This window comes from Octopus bimaculoides, chromosome 1 (assembly GCF_046866305.1).
Source record: "Octopus bimaculoides isolate indiv1 chromosome 1, ASM4686630v1, whole genome shotgun sequence".
NCBI classification, from domain to species: Eukaryota; Metazoa; Mollusca; class Cephalopoda; order Octopoda; family Octopodidae; genus Octopus; species Octopus bimaculoides.
Genome location: NC_142928.1, coordinates 127020392 through 127040280, shown reverse-complemented (window position 1 = coordinate 127040280; position 19889 = coordinate 127020392). Strand labels below are relative to the sequence as shown.

At 33.0% G+C, this 19889-nt stretch overlaps 2 protein-coding genes across 23 annotated transcripts in view; one reads left to right on the top strand and one right to left on the bottom strand.

Annotated features, from left to right (window-relative positions):
• LOC106873822 (glycosaminoglycan xylosylkinase) overlaps window positions 1-19889 on the top strand; it is a 424441-nt gene that overhangs the window by 100413 nt on the left and 304139 nt on the right. For 3 of the 4 annotated variants that reach the window (XM_052970088.2, XM_052970079.2, XM_089357711.1), the window contains exon 2: window positions 1912-1980. The exons of the other annotated variant lie outside the window; for it this stretch is intronic. The gene's annotated coding sequence lies outside the window, so the exon portion shown is untranslated. The remainder of the gene's footprint in view (window positions 1-1911; window positions 1981-19889) is intronic. 4 annotated transcript variants of the gene reach the window in all.
• LOC106878725 (potassium channel subfamily T member 2) overlaps window positions 1-19889 on the bottom strand; it is a 668752-nt gene that overhangs the window by 452578 nt on the left and 196285 nt on the right. The gene's annotated exons all lie outside the window — the stretch shown is intronic.

The window sequence follows — 19889 nt, the reverse complement described above, 5'->3', positions numbered from 1 at the left end:
TGATGTAACCAATGTTTTTCTTTCAGCAACAACAGTTTTCAGGACCTGTTGTTCTTTTGCTACTTCTACTGCTGGTTCATCACTCTCTCTTTCTCTACTTTTCTTGTTCATCAGGGCAGAAAGCTCCTAAATAGCTCTTACTGATACAAATGTAACATCAGGTTTCCTGCCCATTGTCATTGCTTTTGTTTCTCTACCTATGATGGAACTCAGCTCTGAAATGACCTTTGATTATATGTGTTTTTTTTTTCTTTGTCATTCTAACCCCTTTTAATGCATCATTTCTTGTTACCTCTGTATTCACAACTGCCCATACTGTACTACAGAGGTGGCAATGAGTTAGGGGTTAATGTCACTGCCAATATCCCTGGCTGTCACCATTGTATGGCACTGGGAATATTGCAATGATAATAATGTATAATTGTATGAGCTTACAGGCAGGTGTGTGACACACAAAACTAGCCTGTTTACTTGCTCCATTCCCATGTAGATAGGACTATATATTTTGCTGTGATTGATGGAAACCATGTTTCTATACTTATCAACCAGGGCCTTTTGCAGCTGTCTATCCTTTTAAGGGTATATGACAGCTTCCAATAGTGTCAAAAATGTAGGGGTTTATTATTCTCACTTTGCTTGTTCCTGAATGTATTGCTCTGGCAAGAAAACACTATCTCTTGTAGCACACTCCTCTATTGTCTCCTTTTTCTTTAAACTGATTTATGTCTTGATATTCATTGTGATTCACTGCACTAGAAGTTTTATATTGTTGTTAAGTTCATTATTTTTTCTGTCTAATAATTACTATATCTATTTGGAATTATTACTTTTATTTCTAAATATGCGTTGCTGTAATTGTTTGACATTAAAACACTTAGTTCCAATTACAGAGTATATTTGAAACACAAACACCAATGTAACTCACACTACATTCATGCTGCTCAACAGATGAAACATTGAAATAAAACCAGAAACAAAACAAATCCCAAAGCCAAACAAAACTTACATAGTTTGATAAATTCAAATTACAACAAACATAAACAAACAAACAAAGTTTGCTTTTAGAAGCGTTGAGAGAGCATCGTGACGCGTAATCAAGGAGATGTGAATTCGAGTCCACCTACACTTTTTTCTACAAAATAGGGGTAGTTTATCCTGTTCAGGCTATATTATTAGCATTTTCCTGCGTTTTACATAGTATGCATTGTTCTCCAAAAGATAATGTTGCATACACTTCAAAAGTATGGAAGTATCCTTGATATTTCAGTAGAAATTTGAATAAAACTACCACAGAACAAGGCCAGAAATTTGCATAAAACTACCACAGAACAAGGCCAGAAATTTGCATAAAACTACCACAGAACAAGGCCAGAAATTTGGTGGAGAGGTTTATTTGATTTAATTACTCCCCAGTATTTGATTGCTACTTTATTTTATTAATCCTATGACGACAAAAAGTAAAGTTGGTCTTGGCAGGATTTGAACATAGAACATAAAGAATTGTAACGAAATACTGCAAGATATTTTGTCATCACTACTTGGTGATGGGTGGAAGGACATTATAAGGAGAATTCACAAAAATATGGCCTTTGTTTCTGAGAGTTGGTTATGAAAAAAAGGTAAACAACATGCATGGAAACATGTATTAACCAAGTAAAAAGGGATGTTTCAAGTGGGGGACAGCTACCTTGGGTTAATAAAATAAAAAAATAAAAAAACACGCCCCTATATAAGATTTCTGTTATTAGTGTGTTGTGTGATAATAGGGAGTGTGTATTATGTTTTTGTGAAATCAAAATCAAAATTTTGTTGTAAGAATCAATAAACCATTCACAGATTTTACATTTTGCCAGTCTCTTTCATTAAAACTATTATTTACAAACCACATTTCTTTTTTTTATTTATTTTTAGAGAAATCTCATTTCATCCATTTAAGAGAAGAAGAGGAAGCTTAGATTTTCTATTACATGAATGGTAATTGTAAGTACTGGAATTTGCATTTTCAGCACTTAGCGTTCATTCTTTCTCTGAAAATGTTATTAAAGAATTATGATGCACATAATATATATGTTAATATTATTTTGTCGATTTCTCTATGATGGGTTGTCTATCATGCTACCAGCTCTTTTATGAGTATCATCTCTTATGCGATTTGGACACTCAGAGACTGTTTTTCCTAAATTTTCTGTGTGTGTGTGTGTGTGTGTGTGCACGCTTGTGTATTTGCTCCATTATCATGAGCAGTTCATTATCATTAACATCTTAGTAATATGAACTTGTTAATGCTTAGATCATGTACTGATTGTAATTTAAGGACTGCAATCCCTTCTGGTCCAATGATTTGCTTGCATTACATTTAATTTTTAGTGCTGATAGTGGAAGGTTTGAGAATTTTTCAGCATTAAATTACATGTTATTTTTTCAGTTCACTTATATACAACATTTAAATCATGTGCGTAGCATCTCCTGTGTTATCACCTATGATACTTTTGTATCATCTACATAACCAGAGAAGATGGCTGTATAGCTGAGGGTGTGTCTGAGAAAGCCATTATGAACAGCAGTGGCTCAGGATAGTATTCTATGTAACCCCATTCACTGTTATTGTTTCTTGGGAGATGGTCCCATCGGCTACTACTGCCTGACTTCTGTATTTTAAAAAGGCAAGCAGCCATTTTCCCCAGTTTTGTGACTACGCTGAGATCATATAACTTTTGACATATTCTATGACTGACTTTGTTGAAAGCTTTTGCAAAATTGAGATGCATTACATCCAAATTTTAGTGGTTGAGCAACTGTTGTTAGAGCTAACCATATCTGTTGCAGAATTTGTGTCAGGCAGCTCCTTTCTGTTGAAAATTATGTTGGTGTTAGTTAATAAATCATTTTCTTTGAGGAACTTGATTAGTTTCCTTCTGACAATTTGTTTCATGACTTTGCTGAGATGTGATATCAGAGACAGGCAAGCCTATAATTTTTAGCATTTGCTCTGATTCTACCTATAAGAATGGGATAGATTATGGAATTCTTGTAAATTTACTACTTTGAAGGGTAACTGCAGTGGTTTTGTAAGGGATTGTTTACCCATTTTTAGAAGGATTGTGGGAAATCTACGAGGACCAGCAGCTGTTTTTTACGTTGATGTAGTCAGATATTGCTGTCTCTGTATTTGTTACTGTAATGGCAAAGGGTTCATCTGGTCTTCTCACTTGCATGTGTCCCATAGGGTAGGTGAAAGCACTTTTGAATTGCTCATTCAGTATTTCACTTATCTGTCTGAGATTTGCAGTTAGTACACTGAGGCTCTGTTTCTTTAGCAAATTTGAAGAAAGCTTTAGGGTTTTGTTTCCTATACTCTAAAATCATTGCTAGTTTACTGCCTAACTTAGTATTAGTTGTTGAGTTAACATTGTTTTTTCCTCATTAAATAAGTATTTTTAATTAGATTTTTGATGCTGAATACATTAAATATTTAAACACTAACTTAACTATTGTCTTCCATGCAGGTGGCAACTCTGAGTAATTAACTTCAATGACATTTCTTAATCTATGTAGTTTTTAAGTGAATTTTATTTTGTTAGTATATCATGTAGTTGATAGTATCCTGTTCAGCAGGAAGTTTATCTCTTTTCAGTGATAACTCCCAGTTCAGTCAGCCATTTCAATTCTTGAAACTGTCAATCATGATAAAATATGTATGGGTAGATGGTATGAGAAGGGTAGATGTTCATATGTTTCCACTTTTCTTTTACAATATGATGAGACATATATAAATGAACAAATAAATGAATTTATAAAAATTAATCATGTCAGAACATGCTGTATTAAATTGTGAAAGTTGGTTCAATATAGATTGTAGTGCGAGATTGAAATGCATGATGCTTGAAAGCCAAATGTCAATCCCCACCAACACCCACCTCACTTACTCTTCCATTACTATCACTGTTATTTCTTCTAAAAATTGCCATTGATGCATATGGAATAAGATAGTTATAATTAATATTATTGATGTATATTGGAGTAAGATAGTTATAATTAATATTAGGCATTGTCTATGATTTATTCTAATCAGTTCTATTAGAACTTATCTGTGAAACAAAGGTAGATAGAAAGATGGGTAGATAAATAGATAGATAGAAAGAGAGAGAGAAAGAACTGATTAAACATTTAGGTGTAACTTTCCGGTATTTCAATCCTTCAGTGTGTGACTGTCTGTTCTAGGACCATGCAGTAGTACACTGTGTGTGTGTGTGTGTGTGTGATAAAGACCTGGTATGTCATATCTAAATTGATATTCATGATATACCATATTTCGATTGTTACTCAACTTATTCTTGTCTGATTGAACAATTTAATGAAAGTCACTGCAGAGACAGTGTATACTCAGTTGGCATGTAAGATAATTAAAAATAAATTACTGAGGTTAATTACTCACTCACCGATGCCAGCTGCATAATAAAGCAATAGTTAAGTTAGTGTCAACATACTTAATGTAGTGCGCTTTAACAAATCATATTAGAAATATGCAGGTGTCGAAGAAAAGACATTAGCCTAATGACTACAGTAGGCATGGGCAACCTTTTGCAAGAAGTGGGCCGCACAAAACTTGGGTCATTATTAGATGGGCTAAGGTGGCAAGCTGGCAGAATAATTAGCACGTTGGAGAGAGTGCTTTGCAGCATTTCATTCAACTTTACATTCTGGGTTCAAATTCTGCTGAGGTCAACTTTACTTTTCATCCTTTAGGGGTTGATAAAATAAGTACCAGTTGAACACTGGGGTTAATGTAATCAACTTATCCTGCCCTCTCCTGAAATTGCTGGCCTTATGCCAAAATTTGAAATCATTATTAGATAGGTTGGTCTACTAAAAAAAAAGTCAAGGTAATATTTTGTTAGGTATGCCATTCAAAAAGTCCCATGGGCTGCTAGTTTGCCTATGACTGGACTACAAGGGGTTGCTGAAAAGTTCCTTGCTTTAAAGGTGTCACTTAAGGCTTGGTTGGAGGCCTAACCCTCCAAGTTCTTTTACAGGGCTTAGAAAGACTGAAGGACCGCTGCAATAAGTCTGTGAATCTGAGACAGGAATATGTTGAATAGAATCATAGTTAACTGATCCTCCTGTATTTTCTTGTACCCAAAGCCTGGAACTGTTCAGCCCTTTCTCAGAGTTTCGTCCATATGCTGGACTGAATGTAGCTATTGGTGTTGAGTCATTTTGTGTATCTGAGTGTGTGTATGTGAGTAGGCAGTGGTGAATAATTATGTGTTTTGTTTTTTAAATATTACTGCTGTAATGTTAATGTCTATGGATATTTAAGAGTGCAATTGGAAAAAAAGTTGCAGGGATTGCATGGCTTCAAGTGAAGAGCAATGATGAACCCTTCCCTACATCACATGTCTAGATGATCTTGATTTACTATGAATGTATTCTGATAGTGTGTAGCAAATGTTGTTTTATAAGGTTTGTTGTTTCCTTTCTTAGGTTGACAGGTTGATGAACATGTTACAGGGCTGACATAGTTCATAAAGGATAGTATATATTGTTACTAAATTTTATATATATTGAGTCATCACATAAATAATGCAGTTTTTTCTTATACTTCTTTTATTATTCAAAATTAAGATAAACAAAGTTCTTTTTTAATCTAAAATATACTCTCCTTCATTTTCTACAATGCTTGTCCATCTATCTGGTAGACTTGCAAGGCTCCTCTTCCAAAATTCACTTATCCGTGATGAGAAAGACTCCTCCAGTACTGTTCTGATCTCTTCTACAGAACTCCTCTCTTTTTCATCCAAATGATTTTGTAGACTGTGGAATAAATGATAATCAGATGAGGCAATGTCTGGTGAATATGGTGGGTGGGGCATCTTTTCCCATTGAAACTGCTGCAGCCTTTGGAATGTCATCCTTGCTGTATGTGGCTGAGCATTATCCTGATAGAAGAACACTTTTCATCTTAAAACCAAAGATGGTCGTTTTTCTTCTAGCGCTGACTTGAATGACTGGTTGAATGAACAAATCCAAGCTTCTCTGCTAGTGTCTAGCATATGTTGTTTTATATGTTACAATGGGATTTTGTTCCACCAGTGTCTGCAGGATGTCCTCATTGAACTCTACAGATCTTCCAGGACGTGGCTCATCTTCTAAGCTGTAGTTTCCAGCTTAGAATTTCTGGAACCACTGTTGACACTGGCTTACACTTATTGTCTGATCTTCATATACTGCATTAATATTCCTCACACTTTCTGTTGCATTGTTGCCATTATTGAACTCATAAAGTAAAATATACTGAATATGCTTCTTTGTCACTTCCATTATAGCTTTGCAGTTTGATTTTAACAGTTATTTTACCTCTCTTCAAAACTTGCACTAAGAATAAAGACAAGGTAAATTTACTACCTGCTTTTATAGCAAGTTGATGCAGGTAGTTTATCCTGTCCCCCTCCAACGTTTAGTTCATGCAATAAAAAAAAAAACGCATTATTTACGGGATGACCCACTATATATATAAGGGTATACATATACATTCAGATGAGTGGTACAACAAGGCACCAATATTTACTGGAAAATAGCAATCGATATAATTACGACGCTATTGTAAAGCTTCACTGTGTATATACTAGCAAAAACGTGTGTGTGCAACAAAACATGAAAAATTTGTCTTACCTCTAGGAAGGACATTCGATAAATGTACAACCGAGAATCGGATAATGCAGGACCGGTTTCTGACTCTTCAAATACGTTTCACAACATAAATTTGATCAGTCTTCATCAGCTGCATTTACCTAGACAATATTTCAAATGTTGCCACATCAATGCCAAGTATACTCGCCTGAATGCTGAGCCGTTAACAGAACTGAGAACAGTGAAGAAGTTTTTTTAATGAAAAATATTGCAATACAAATGTATTACTTTCCAGTAAAATAAAGTCCCATATGTATACCCTTATGGGGCTTTATTTTACTGGAAAGTAATACATTTATATATATATATATATATATATATATATATGGGAGAATGTATGAAAAAAAACAACAGACGAGGACAGGTAGTGTAAACAACAAAAGGATGTATTAGTTTGACGCTCGGGAATACAGAAAGTCTTTAAGGTTTCGAGTTACGCTCTTCAACAGAAAGAATACGGAGAAAACAAGGAGAAAAACACGGAGAAAAAAAATTGAATGGTGTTTGGCCAACGATCTACACACACACACACACACACACACATACACACACACACATACATATATAATTTAGTATCAGTATATAATATTGATAAAATATAAGGAAGTGAGCTGGCAGAATCGCTGGCATGCTAGGCAAAATGCTTAGTGGCATTCCGTCTCTCTTTATGTTCTCAGTTCAAATGCCGCTGGGGTCAACATTGCCTTTCATCCTTTTGGGGTCAATTAAGTAAGTACCAGTTGAGCACTGGGGTTGATTTAATCAACTTACCCCATCCCCTGAACTTGCTGGTAGTATGTCAAAATTTGAAACCAATATTAATAATATAAAATCCTAAATTACAGGTAAAAACTCAATTAAAATCAGTTTATAAAACATTAAAATTAAATTGAGCTTTTTAGATTAAAATATATATAAAAAAATATATAGTTTTAGGGAAAAGAACCAAGTTTCAAGAACTCATCGATGAAAATCCACTATATATATATATATATATATATATATATATATAGCTACCTGTCTGTCTGTCTATCTGTCATTATATTTAAATAAATATATATGTATATATATATGATGGATTCTCTTGTCATGAATGACAAATGAGGGTTCAGTAAAATAAAGCATTAATCATGTTCTTTGAACACAAATGTGTCTCTTGAGGCCTGCTGTTGCCTTGTGAACCTTTTTGGCAAATGGAACAAGTTGAGGATTCAGTTTGTTTGAGTGCTTGTGGATCATTTACTATGTGCTATTTTATTAATTTTATATATTGTTACTAAGTTATATAAATAAATATATATATATATATATATATATATATATATATATATATATATATATATATATATATATAGGAAAACGAAAAATAATAATAAGGCAGAATGCTACACTGAAAGCATATTTTAATATAGATTTCTAACCGGCTTTCATTGTATGGCAAATTTTCAAGAGGAGGGAGAATGAAAATGTTTTTTACAAAAAAGTAAAAAATGAAAAAGATAATATATTAAAAAATAAATATACCAATACATTATATTGTCTTTGAGCTTTAAAAGTTCAATGGTAATCCATGTAGATAATAGTTGGAAAAATAAGGATGCATGAAAATTGAGAGTTGTGTTAGGTTTAAAAAAAAGGAGCTAACGGTCTATGTGTTAAGCAGGAAGTGTGGTGTCAAAATAGGAAGTGTGTGTGTAAGGGGAGACAAATCTAGGAACAGACATAAACTTCCTGTTGACAAAGAGTCCATAACTCCAACTAAAGAGATTTGTCTCCCCTTACAACACTTCCTGTTTTGACACCGCACTTCCTGCTTAACACATAAACCGTTAGCTCCTTTTTTTTTAAACCTAACACAACTCTCAATTTTCATGCATCCTTATTTTTCCAACTATTATCTACATGGATTACCATTGAATTTTAAAAGCTCAAAGACAATATAATGTATTGGTATATTTATTTTTTTATATATTATTTTTTTTATATATTATTTTTTTCATTTTTTACTTTTTTGTAAAAAACATTTTCATTCTCCCTCTTCTTGAAAATTTGCCATACAATGAAAGCTGGTTAGAAATCTATATTAAAATATGCTTTCAGTTTAGCATTCTGCCTTATTATTATTTTTCATTTTCCTATTATTTCTCCACGTGTGGTTAACACAACCCCACTATTTACTGACTTATATATATATATATATATATATATATATATATAATATTATCTCTCTCTCTTGCTCTCTCTTTCTATCTATCTGTCCCCCTCCCCCCTTCCTTCCTTCCTTCCTATATATTGTTGATAAATTAGTAAATTTTTGTTTTTTGGTTAGATCTTAATGAATATTTTAGCTGTTACTGTATATGACTGTTAAATTGTTTATTTAGGTTAGAGTGAAGTATGAGAATGTAAGAGAATTAAAACACAAAAAATAGAGTATAATTCCTTCCAAAACATGTGGTTATCACAATGAAATACCAAAGAAAAATCCAGAAGTGTTCCTATTGCTGCTTGACAATGGCAAATATAGGTAATGCTTTTTTTTTTTTTTTTACAACTGAAGCATCTGGCATAACTGCTACAACATACATAAAAGACAATTTTAACCATTCTGTATCCTATATAAATAAAGGCACTCATCAAGTTAAAAACTAAAATATTCTATAAAAATGAATGTTAGATAAAGGTAGCAGCTACCATTTTTCTGGAACAAAAATAGTTTCAGTATATTGAAGTACAACATGCACAGTGTGTGAAACTCACTTTTTTGAACTATAAATAAGTTTATCACCCATTTAGCATTTATGTATACAGGGAAAAATACTGCAATCAACATATATAACTGAGAAGCTGTAGTTTTTAGCTATGTAAAGGCAAACAAAAAATTTAAAGAATATTGGCATAAAACAAAATACTTGGAGCTGAAAGTTCTAAGATATAATCCAGTAAATCAAAGTTTATTAACATTATCAACTTAAATATACCACCCTGAATCATATCCATAGTTCCACTTGGCCACATACTCTAACTATATATCCCCAAACTTCTCACTTGGTACACATAGAGAGTTTATACCACCAAATCAAGAGCTGGCTTGACTCTGAATGTTCTTAATGACCCACATTAACAGGGCTCTGAGTGTCACCAAAAATACCACAATTTCACTTAGCTACATACACCAATTATATGCTGTAATCTTATTTGATGCACATATAGAGATTGTGCTGTTAATATATGTGGTGGTATGATTCCTTGAATATTCTAAATAATCCGTACCAACATAGTTGTGTGTCTCTCCAAACTTGTCATACAACAGCTCACAGTCAGGTATCAATTTTTACATAACCAGCTTTGTCACAATGACAACTGTCTGTTTGTCAGTGGTTCTTAAATATGTATAATGCAGAATTAAAATAGCAACATGGGCTGGCATACTACCAATAAACCTAATTTTCAACATCTTTTATGATTGCCTTCTATTCATCAAGACACATGGTTCATATTTAGATGTATCTCTCTATAAATACCTTTACTTTTACACAAAAGAATAAAATCTTTCGATTACCAAATTATCTTTCCTTCACAGCATGATTGTACATTTATAAAAATCTATAAACAGTTACAGACCACATAATTTTCTACAAATATCTTTTCTGAATAGATTTATTGCTATTTTATATTTACTTAAATATAAGACTTTTTTCTATCAAACACTTTCTTCAAGTGTATTTACAGATTTCCTGCAGTTAAATGTAAAAAGAAATACTTTGGCTAAACTTTGTAAGGATGAAGAAAGAAATTTTGAATGCTTGGTATAAATTTGTCTGAAATTTTCTATAGCCAAGGAAATGAATAATGTGATATTGAATTGATAGCAGTATTCTGTTATTTGTTTATTGGCTTCAATCATTGATCTGAGGCCACTTGGAGTGGCTGTCAACAAAAATTCTTATTTGGTCATATCAACCCCTGTGCTTAATTCAGCTTGTTCCTTATTTAATCAAACTATATTTATTGAATGGCTAAGTCAATTTTTAGACACAACACCAAGTTTTACTCTGGTAAATAAACATTCACATGCACACTCATGCACACATATACACATGCACTTATGTATACACGTGTGCGTGCTCACACACACACACACTCATGCATATTCACACAATGGGCTTCTATATACATAGTTTTCATCTGCCATATTTGACTAAAAGGAGATATTGGTCAAGTATATTAAAAGAATGAAACTTCTGTTGCAAGGAATAGTTCAATTGCCTTGTACCCATTTATTTTTAGAATTATTAACACTGATGTCCCTAATGCTAAGCTTCTTCTGCACAAGATAATATTACTGTTTTGATCAGTTGCTGTCTACGAGACACATTTGTGGCCTATATTAGAGTACCACTTTCATATTCAACATGTAACAGCTGTTGCACACATACAAGCATTTTATATTGTGCCCCTTCAATTGCTATAATTGTTTCATACACCTTTCATCACCAATATGATATGTTTTCAATGTCTCTTCTGCTATTACTACAAATATTCTTCTATCCTGGAACTGATTTACTTGTTTCCTTTGTCTTATCAACCCTGCTCTGAGTTATTCTTCAAACTCCTTATGTTATACTTTTCAGTCTATCCTTCTTCCCCAGAAATTCTCAGTCCTGTTGATAACAATCTGTAAATTGTTTCAACTTCACCAGTCTAGCAAAGTACGGAAAAATTTCAGATGCCTCCTCCCCATCTAAATTATTTTGTACAAAAAAAAAAAAAATAATAATACTAATCTGAGACACATATCAAGATTCACATTTAATTTGCTGTGTGTAATGTTTACTAAAATGTCAATCCTTTTGATTTGATACCATCCCATCCAAGATCGTCCTTGGTTCTATAATACAGGCTTTATTTCATGTTCATTTATGTTCCACTACTAATTTAGACTTCACAACTAAAACTTGATTTTTATTAGTTAGTTATACTGGAAGCAATAAAGTTATGTGTTGTGCTTTGAACTTTTGACAATATAGTCAGTAGTACTACAACTTAATTTTTAATCAATAGTGACACAGTATATTTTTTCAAATAGTTTATTCATCATTGGTCATTTTTTTGTTATATTCATAGTCTTGGCAATAACCATCACAGAATCACCCCCTCCCTGAGTGTTCTGCTTTGTCAAGTGAAATTGTGCTTTATTTTAAGTCAGCTATTATTATTTTTCAGATAACATTGTTTTGTGCTGCAGTACAAAGCAATGATAATTTATCTTAATACCTCCTGCTATGCTACCTCTTTTCCAGTGCTGTGATAATCAATTTCATACTAATAATTCACTCCCTACTTCACAATTAAGATGTTAAAACACTTCTGTCTAAATTAAGATAATGAAACAGTAAAAAACAGTTGGACTTTATAAGTGTTATGTGTCTTGCCTGTACATTATAAGCTCTTATAATAGATATATGTTAGTCAGGCTTTTTAGAATGCTACTTCACTTTTTGCTTTACCTACTTAACTTCAAATTACTATTTATGCCATCTTAACATATTCGTGTTTGTTCACTTGTGCCTTATTCCCTTTTCACCAGAAGCTTTCCTGAAGATTTTTTTCTATATATCAAGGTTAGTTTTAAATTTAGTTGGCAAAGTTATATTCTATATTCTATTGAATGGCAAATAACTGTTGATAAACAATTTTTGTAAGTGTTTAAATGTAATATTTCTTTAGTAAATTTTAAAACCTGAAGTAACCTTCATGAAATTTTCAATTATATGTTAAAAGAAAGAAATATGCAGAGCAAGAAAATTATGAACCAAATCCTATGACAAATCTTTTTACTACATTTTTGGTTTCTATGTTTCTAATTTGTAGCTTTTATTCAGTAATGATTACAAGCAGACACAGAGGTGTCTTGCTTTGTTAATATAATCATGGTTGTTATGCAAAAGAAAATGACTAAAATATCTCTCTTCCATTAAGAAGTCTTTTAAGCTGGCCATACTGCCTTCATTTCTTCATATTTTACTTAATAATAGAAATTGTCAAATGAGCTCTTCTAAATACAAGGCACCTATGTTGAGAAATTATGTTAAAAAATATGCTTCAGTTAGGGTTAGAGCAGGCATAGCTATGTGGGTTAAGAAGTTTGGTTTGCAATTATGTAGTTTTGGAGTTCAATCCCATTGCATGCTACCCTGGGTGTCAACCAAAGCCTTGTGAAGGAAATTTGGTTGGTGGAAACTGTACAAGCTTATGATGAGGCAGGACCATCCTGTTCTTGAGTGATAAATGCAATCTGTCACCAAGTTTAAAATCACTACCTTGGAAGCCTTGAGTAGAGTCAAGTGTGTTTGCAAGCATTCAGACCACATTTGTTTGATAATAATTTGTAACTGCAGAAACTCGTGAGTTATGGTTTCTTCCTCCCTTTTCCCTCAGTAATCACAGGGGCCTTAGAAAAATTAGAAATCATGGGTAGTGCCCTCCACTGACTTATGTGATGGGCTTCCACACAGTTTCACTGGCATTCCGTCGCTTACAACAACAAGGGTTCCAGTTGATCTGATCAATGGAACACTCTACTTATGAAATTAATGTACAAGTAGCTGACTCTCCACAGACACATGTACCCTTAATGTAGTTCCTAGGGAGATTCATCATGACACTGAGTGTGACAAGGCTAGCCCTTTGAAATACAGGTACTACTGATGTTTGCTAGCTGAGAGGACTGAAGCAACATGAAATAAAGTGTTTTGCTCGAGGACTCAATGCATTGTTGGGAATTGAACTCACAACCTTACAATCATTTTACTCAACACTTTGCAAGTGAATCAGTGGAGGCAAAGATGCGTCTCATTTACTTGACAATTTATGCACCACATTGCAGAAATCACAATGTAAGTATATCTGAAAGGGTAGTCTTACACTGTTGTACCTTTGAATTACAAATAATGCTCATCTGTTATGTTCGGGTTAAAATTTCATCAACATCAAAAATATATGAATTTTCATGGGAGTTATGGCCGTTATGCATAGAATGTAATTTCCAAATTTCATAAAGATCCGTTCAGTACTTTTGACGTAGTTTTGGATAAGAAAACAAATTACTAATGTGTGTGTTTGTGTGCATGTGTTTGTGTGTGATGGGTGTATATATGTATAGATATCTGTATGCATGTATATATATGTATATATGTGTACATATTACATGTACATCTATATATATATATATCTACACATATGTATACATATACATGTATGCATATAGATCTATATCTATATATATCTATGCATATACGTGTATATGTATACATATACATCTCTTTCTCTCTCTTTCTCTCTTTCTCTCTCTCTGAAAGTATATGTCATTACAGTATCGAAATGTGATTGTTTCAGTTAGTAGAATAACGTGTACATATACATCTATATGTATACATATACATCTCTCTCTCTCTCTTTCTCTCTTTCTCTCTCTCTCTGAAAGTATCTGTCATTACAGTATCGAAATGTGATTGTTTCAGTTAGTAGAATAGTTTCATTTTTAAAGTGAAAGTATTTGACATGAGTGTTTTTGTTTCACTTTTGACACGTAATACTTAAATAGTGGAGGAGATATTATGTTGCCGTGGGCTCGAACTCTGCAAGAAGTTAAAATTTTTTTTGACTAAAACACAACTGGAACCCTAAGTAAGGCATCTGTAAAATTTGAATGAAATTGGTTGCGTAGTTCTCGAGTTTTAGGGATTCACACAGACAGACAGACACACATTCTCATTTTTATATATATAGATGGCAGAATGATAATGATCACAAATTAATATCCTTACCATTAGTTTTGTGCACTTTACTTTACTTAACTTGGTTTGTTTTGTTGACAATAATTGAATATAAGTTCACATTTAGTTAGAAGGCAGTATGAAGAGCATAATTGTTTTCTTCTAAAAGTATCCAACTATAACCAGATTTGCAAAGCCATTAAACACTCGCATGCATTGTGAAAACTTGTAAAAATCTCAAAAATATATGATTTTTTTTATGTGAAATTCAAATTAGTTAATTAGTGGAAATGTGTGAGTGGCAAGATTGTAAATGTTCAACAGAATATTTCTAATCTGTATAGGATATAATATCATCAGAAAATATGTCGAAAATCAATGTAGTGATATGTAAGGTGTTTTAAATAGCTGTATTGTTTCTTCCAAAGGTGTTTGGCTTAGTGGTCAGGGTTTTTGGCTCCCAATCATAAGGTTGTGAGGTCAATATCCAGGTATGCATTATGTCCTTGAGGAATATACTTTATTTCTGTGTCATGCTGAATCTCTCTGAGAAATATGTTAAGGGTATACATGTCTGTGGAGTGCTCAGCCACTTGCAAGTTAATTTCACGAGCAGGCTGTTCTGTTGATTTAGATCAAATGAAACCCTTGTCATCGTAATTGACGGAATGCCACACACATTGTCTCCTTCACAATGTGATTGTTTCTTTTTATGCTTACCTTTTACTTGTTTTAGTCATCAGACTGTAACTATGCTGGGCCATCACCTTGAAGGTTTTTAGTCAAATAAATCAACCCTAATACTTATTTTTTAAAGTCTGGTACTTATTCTATGAGTCTCTTGTGCTGAACAGCTAAATTATGAGGGCCATAAACAAACCAACACTGGCTGTCAAGTTATGTGAAAGGGAAAACAGTTTCCCTCTACCAAATTCATTTACAAGGTATTGATCAACTCAGGGCTGTTGTGAAAGGCACTTACTTGTGCCATGCAGTGGGACTGAACTCAAAACCATGTGGTTGCAAAGTGAACTTCTTAACCACACTGCTATACCTGCAAGCTGAGTGAGTATTAATTACATTGGGTAATTACTGCATTGTTATTTGCTATCCTTCGATAATTTTCTTAATACAGTTGTCATAAATGAAATATTCTCTTATAGTGCCAAAGTATAGCAAAAGCCAAGTGGATAAAGTATTAATCTCTCAGCTCAAAAGTTATATGTTCATATCCTGTCTTTGGTACTGTTTCTAAGGTAAGTGCTAAACCACACCCACTCTGTTTACTTGTAACTACAGAACAGATAGAAATAAAGTGAGAATGCGTTATTAGTTGTGCACTCAGCTAAATGGAATTTGACAAGGACTTTTGTAGTTCTTCTTACACAAGAACAGGATATAATTATGTAATAAAACTTGAGCATTCTGATACTTTACATTTAATTGGTTGATTAAGAACGGATGAATAACATATAAATTCTATTATATTCATCATTTACTTCTTGTATGAAAGCTAATCTTTGTTTTGGAGACTTACATGACCTTCTGAAACTTTTAATGGAAATCTGCCGATCTGATCATAATATGATTTGATAGTGTCAGGGTGTTGTGTTCAGATTGACAGCTTATCAGTCAATTATTAAATAAAATCTATACAGCATTGAGATGCTTCTCATTTTTATACAATATCTGGTATACATATGAGTATTATCTTTTTGTTCAATGTAATTTTTGTTCATTACTGAGGAAAATAATAAACAATGTTGAAAAATAATTTAATTATTGAAGAACTATTCACTGGGTTCTAATTTTATGTATTTACAAAATGTAAAAAAAAAAAATAAATAAACACTATTTATAATTTATTTTATCATAAAGAATATATAATGGTTGTTAAATCAGTAACCATTATTAGTTTTTCTATATCTTTATCATAAGTGTTCCAATTTTTTAATTTTTTTTTTCTGCTTTCCTAAAAGATTTCAGTTGATGCTTTTGAAATATAAATAAATAGGAATATATAAAATTATGCATATCTTTTGTATTATCATATTTCTTTTTAATGAAGAAGAATGTAAACAATAAAAACATATTCAGAAAATAACTATGTAAATAAGGTTGATTTGTAAATCAATTATTGATTTTAAAATAATTGCTTCAGCAAATCCTATTAACTTGACAAAGAATTTCATTTAGCATCGCAGTTATCTTAAATTGTCTCAAGGCATTCCAGCATTAAAGAAGAAAGTAAGTTATATATTTGAAAGATAAAAAAGATTCTATATTCATTCTCATTACTTCATCTCAGTAATGTAATTCTTACCAGAATGTTCTCTGTTACCACAATTCTTTCTTAGATACTAGAAGTCAATAGAAGCTGAAGGAATATTGTATCAATGCATATAATTAATATCAATTTCTCAGTTGTAAACTATCTCAAGTAGATGAAAACTAAGTGAAATAACTTAATCATTTCATTAAAGAGTGAAATAATTTTTGTCAGTTACTTGGTAACTTGGACAATCTTCTTATTCTTCCTCTCTGCTCTCATCAGACACCCTTGCTTTTATGTCTCTCGTTATAACAAACCTAATACCCTTGCTCCTGTATTTCTCTTATTGTGACAACTCTAACATTCTTGTTATTGTACCTTGCTTGTCAACACTTTTCTAACACCCTTGTTATTGTGCCTCTCATGCCATCACAACTCTGACATCTTTGTTATATGTATTATTCATCTCTTTCATGCTAGCTATATAATGAAACCCAAATTGATTGTGATGCAGTTACCCACCACCTAACTTATTGTAATCAATAAGAAGTAAAATACCCAACATGGAACACAAAGCTGCCAAATGGCACACTTTCATTCCCGAGTTTTGATCTATGTTAAATGACTGTTGCTGTCTTATAGATGCAGAAATAGTCAATGTATGTCTAGATTGCAATGACACTTTACATCATGTCCCACATCTCTTTCACTGCATAGCTAATCTTCATTTGCCAAGGTGCCATGCAGTGGGTTTGAACCCAGTACCACATGGCAGCAAAGCAAACTTTTCACTGCACTGCCATACCTGTTCCCACATTATCATTGTTTAACGTTTGCTTTCCATGCTGGCATGGGTTGACGGTTTAACTGGGGATTGGCAAACCATGAGGCTGCACCAGGCTTCAATCTGATCTGGCAAGGTTTCTACAGCTGGATGCCCCTCCTAATGCCAATGACTCTGAGAGTGCAGTGGGTGCTTTTTACGTGCCACTGGCATGGGGGCCAGTCAGGCAGCACTGGCATAACTTAATGAAATAAAAATTAGGTTGCCTGATTAGGACAGTTACTGCTGGCCCCAGTCTGATATAGTGATCTCATGAATGACTTTGCAACACTGAAATATATAGATAAATCTGATTTCATCTGAGATATGTAAAAAGAAAAAACATTCCATCATTGCATCAATGTTACTTGTCACCATCAACTGATGAAGATGATATTCCATAGTTGTTGTAGTAACATACACTAACGTATAGGCAGGGCTGTCTAACAGCACTATAGGCCTCTGGGCAAAGCAGTGTCCTGGAGCTCCAATAAACACAACTACAACATACATTGATTTGCATTGGGTTCCTAAACCTGTTGGGCCCCTGGGCAAGTGCCCAATGCATCCATACATTACAACAGTACTATGTATAGGTAACAGAACATTATGAAAGTGACTTAAAGCACTCAGACTACTTTGGGTTTTGAAATATCCTGATTATGAGCCGAAAAATTCAAAGTTATATGTAAATAACACCAAAATATTTATAACATATAAATGCTCAGAGTAATAAATTCATGGGTGAGGTATGATATTCACATCAAACAACAAACCCTTGGTGTTGTTTAATGTTAACATTTCATTTTGTATTTTTTCATTCATCAGTGTCTAAATACTTTATACTTATTCATTCTGTGTCATTAAGTGGCTTTCATCACTTTTTTGTAGTTATATGTACTAGTAGGCTTGCTTGCTACATTCTGCCGAGAAAACATTTATAGAATCGATTTGCTTCTGGCTGATCTGAAAATAGCATATGAAGAGGCCCAGAAAAATTCACAGTGTATAGATCTATGCATGCAGTTTGTCAGATGTGACACTTGGATGATTATTGGCAGAGTTAAATGTCACCTTTCAGTGCATAAATTAACAGCCAAGTGATGCAACATGCATTGTGTAGTTACTATATTTTGTATATTTAGAAATTTACACCCCACTGACTGGGGCATGGCTTTTCACTTAGTATATAGAATATATGATAATGTTTCATGTATTTAAGTTCTTATTGATAAATTTTGCAGCATTTTAATGCATCATTATTTCTATATAGTGGAGATTGTGTTAGTTGTTTTAAATTACTATTGTATCTCTTTTTAATTTAAATAATCTTCTTCGTAGTAATCTTTTGTGGGAGGAAAAAAAGGAAGAAAAAAAAACTAATAATGGAACTGTTACAGGGAGAGCTTAATCAAGGAGAAAAATAATTTGATATTCCATTGGTGAATTTTATATTAAATGGAGAGGAAGATGTAGACTTTCCATTTAAATTATATATGAAGAAGCATATTCTCTGTTCTTAGCTAATTTACAAAGAAAGATTACAATTTCCTGTTAAATTAACAAGTTCTCAGCACTTTGTCATAGCTTGTTAGAAGTCATAATGTCAGCAGTCAAGATAGATATAGATAACATAACTTGATAATTGTGCAGTACATTATAAAGATGTGTTAACTTGTTGTCAGAATCGGTAAATCAGCAGACAAAATGTATTACAGCTTCAGTTTGCATTGCATCCATATATTTAGGATTAGCAGAGTTGCCGGAGCATCAGCGTATAATACTTTGCAGAATATGTTTTGGTTCTTTACATTCTGAGCTCATATCCCATCAAAATCAGAAAGAAGCTGAGGTCACCTTTGCCTTTCATTTTTTCAGCGTTGATGGAATCAACTACCCAAGCCTCAAAATTGCTGGCTTGTGCCTAAATCAGAAACCATTATTATTATGATTAAAAATGGCAGATTGTCACAACTTTTAGAGTATTGGACAATATACCTTGCAATATTTGTTTCATATACTCTTTACTTTTTACTCTTTTACTTGTTTCAGTCATTTGACTGCGGCCATGCTGGAGCACCACCTTTAGTTGAGCAAATCGACCCCAGAACTTATTCTTTGTAAGCCTAGTACTTATTCTATCAGTTTCTTTTGCTGAACTGCTAAGTTACGGGGGACCTAAACACATCAGCATCGGTTGTCAAGTGATGTTGGGGGTACAAACACAAACACACATACACATATATATATACATATATATATATACGACTGGCTTCTTTCAGTTTCTGTCTACCAAATCCACTCACAAGGCTTTGGTTGTTTCGAG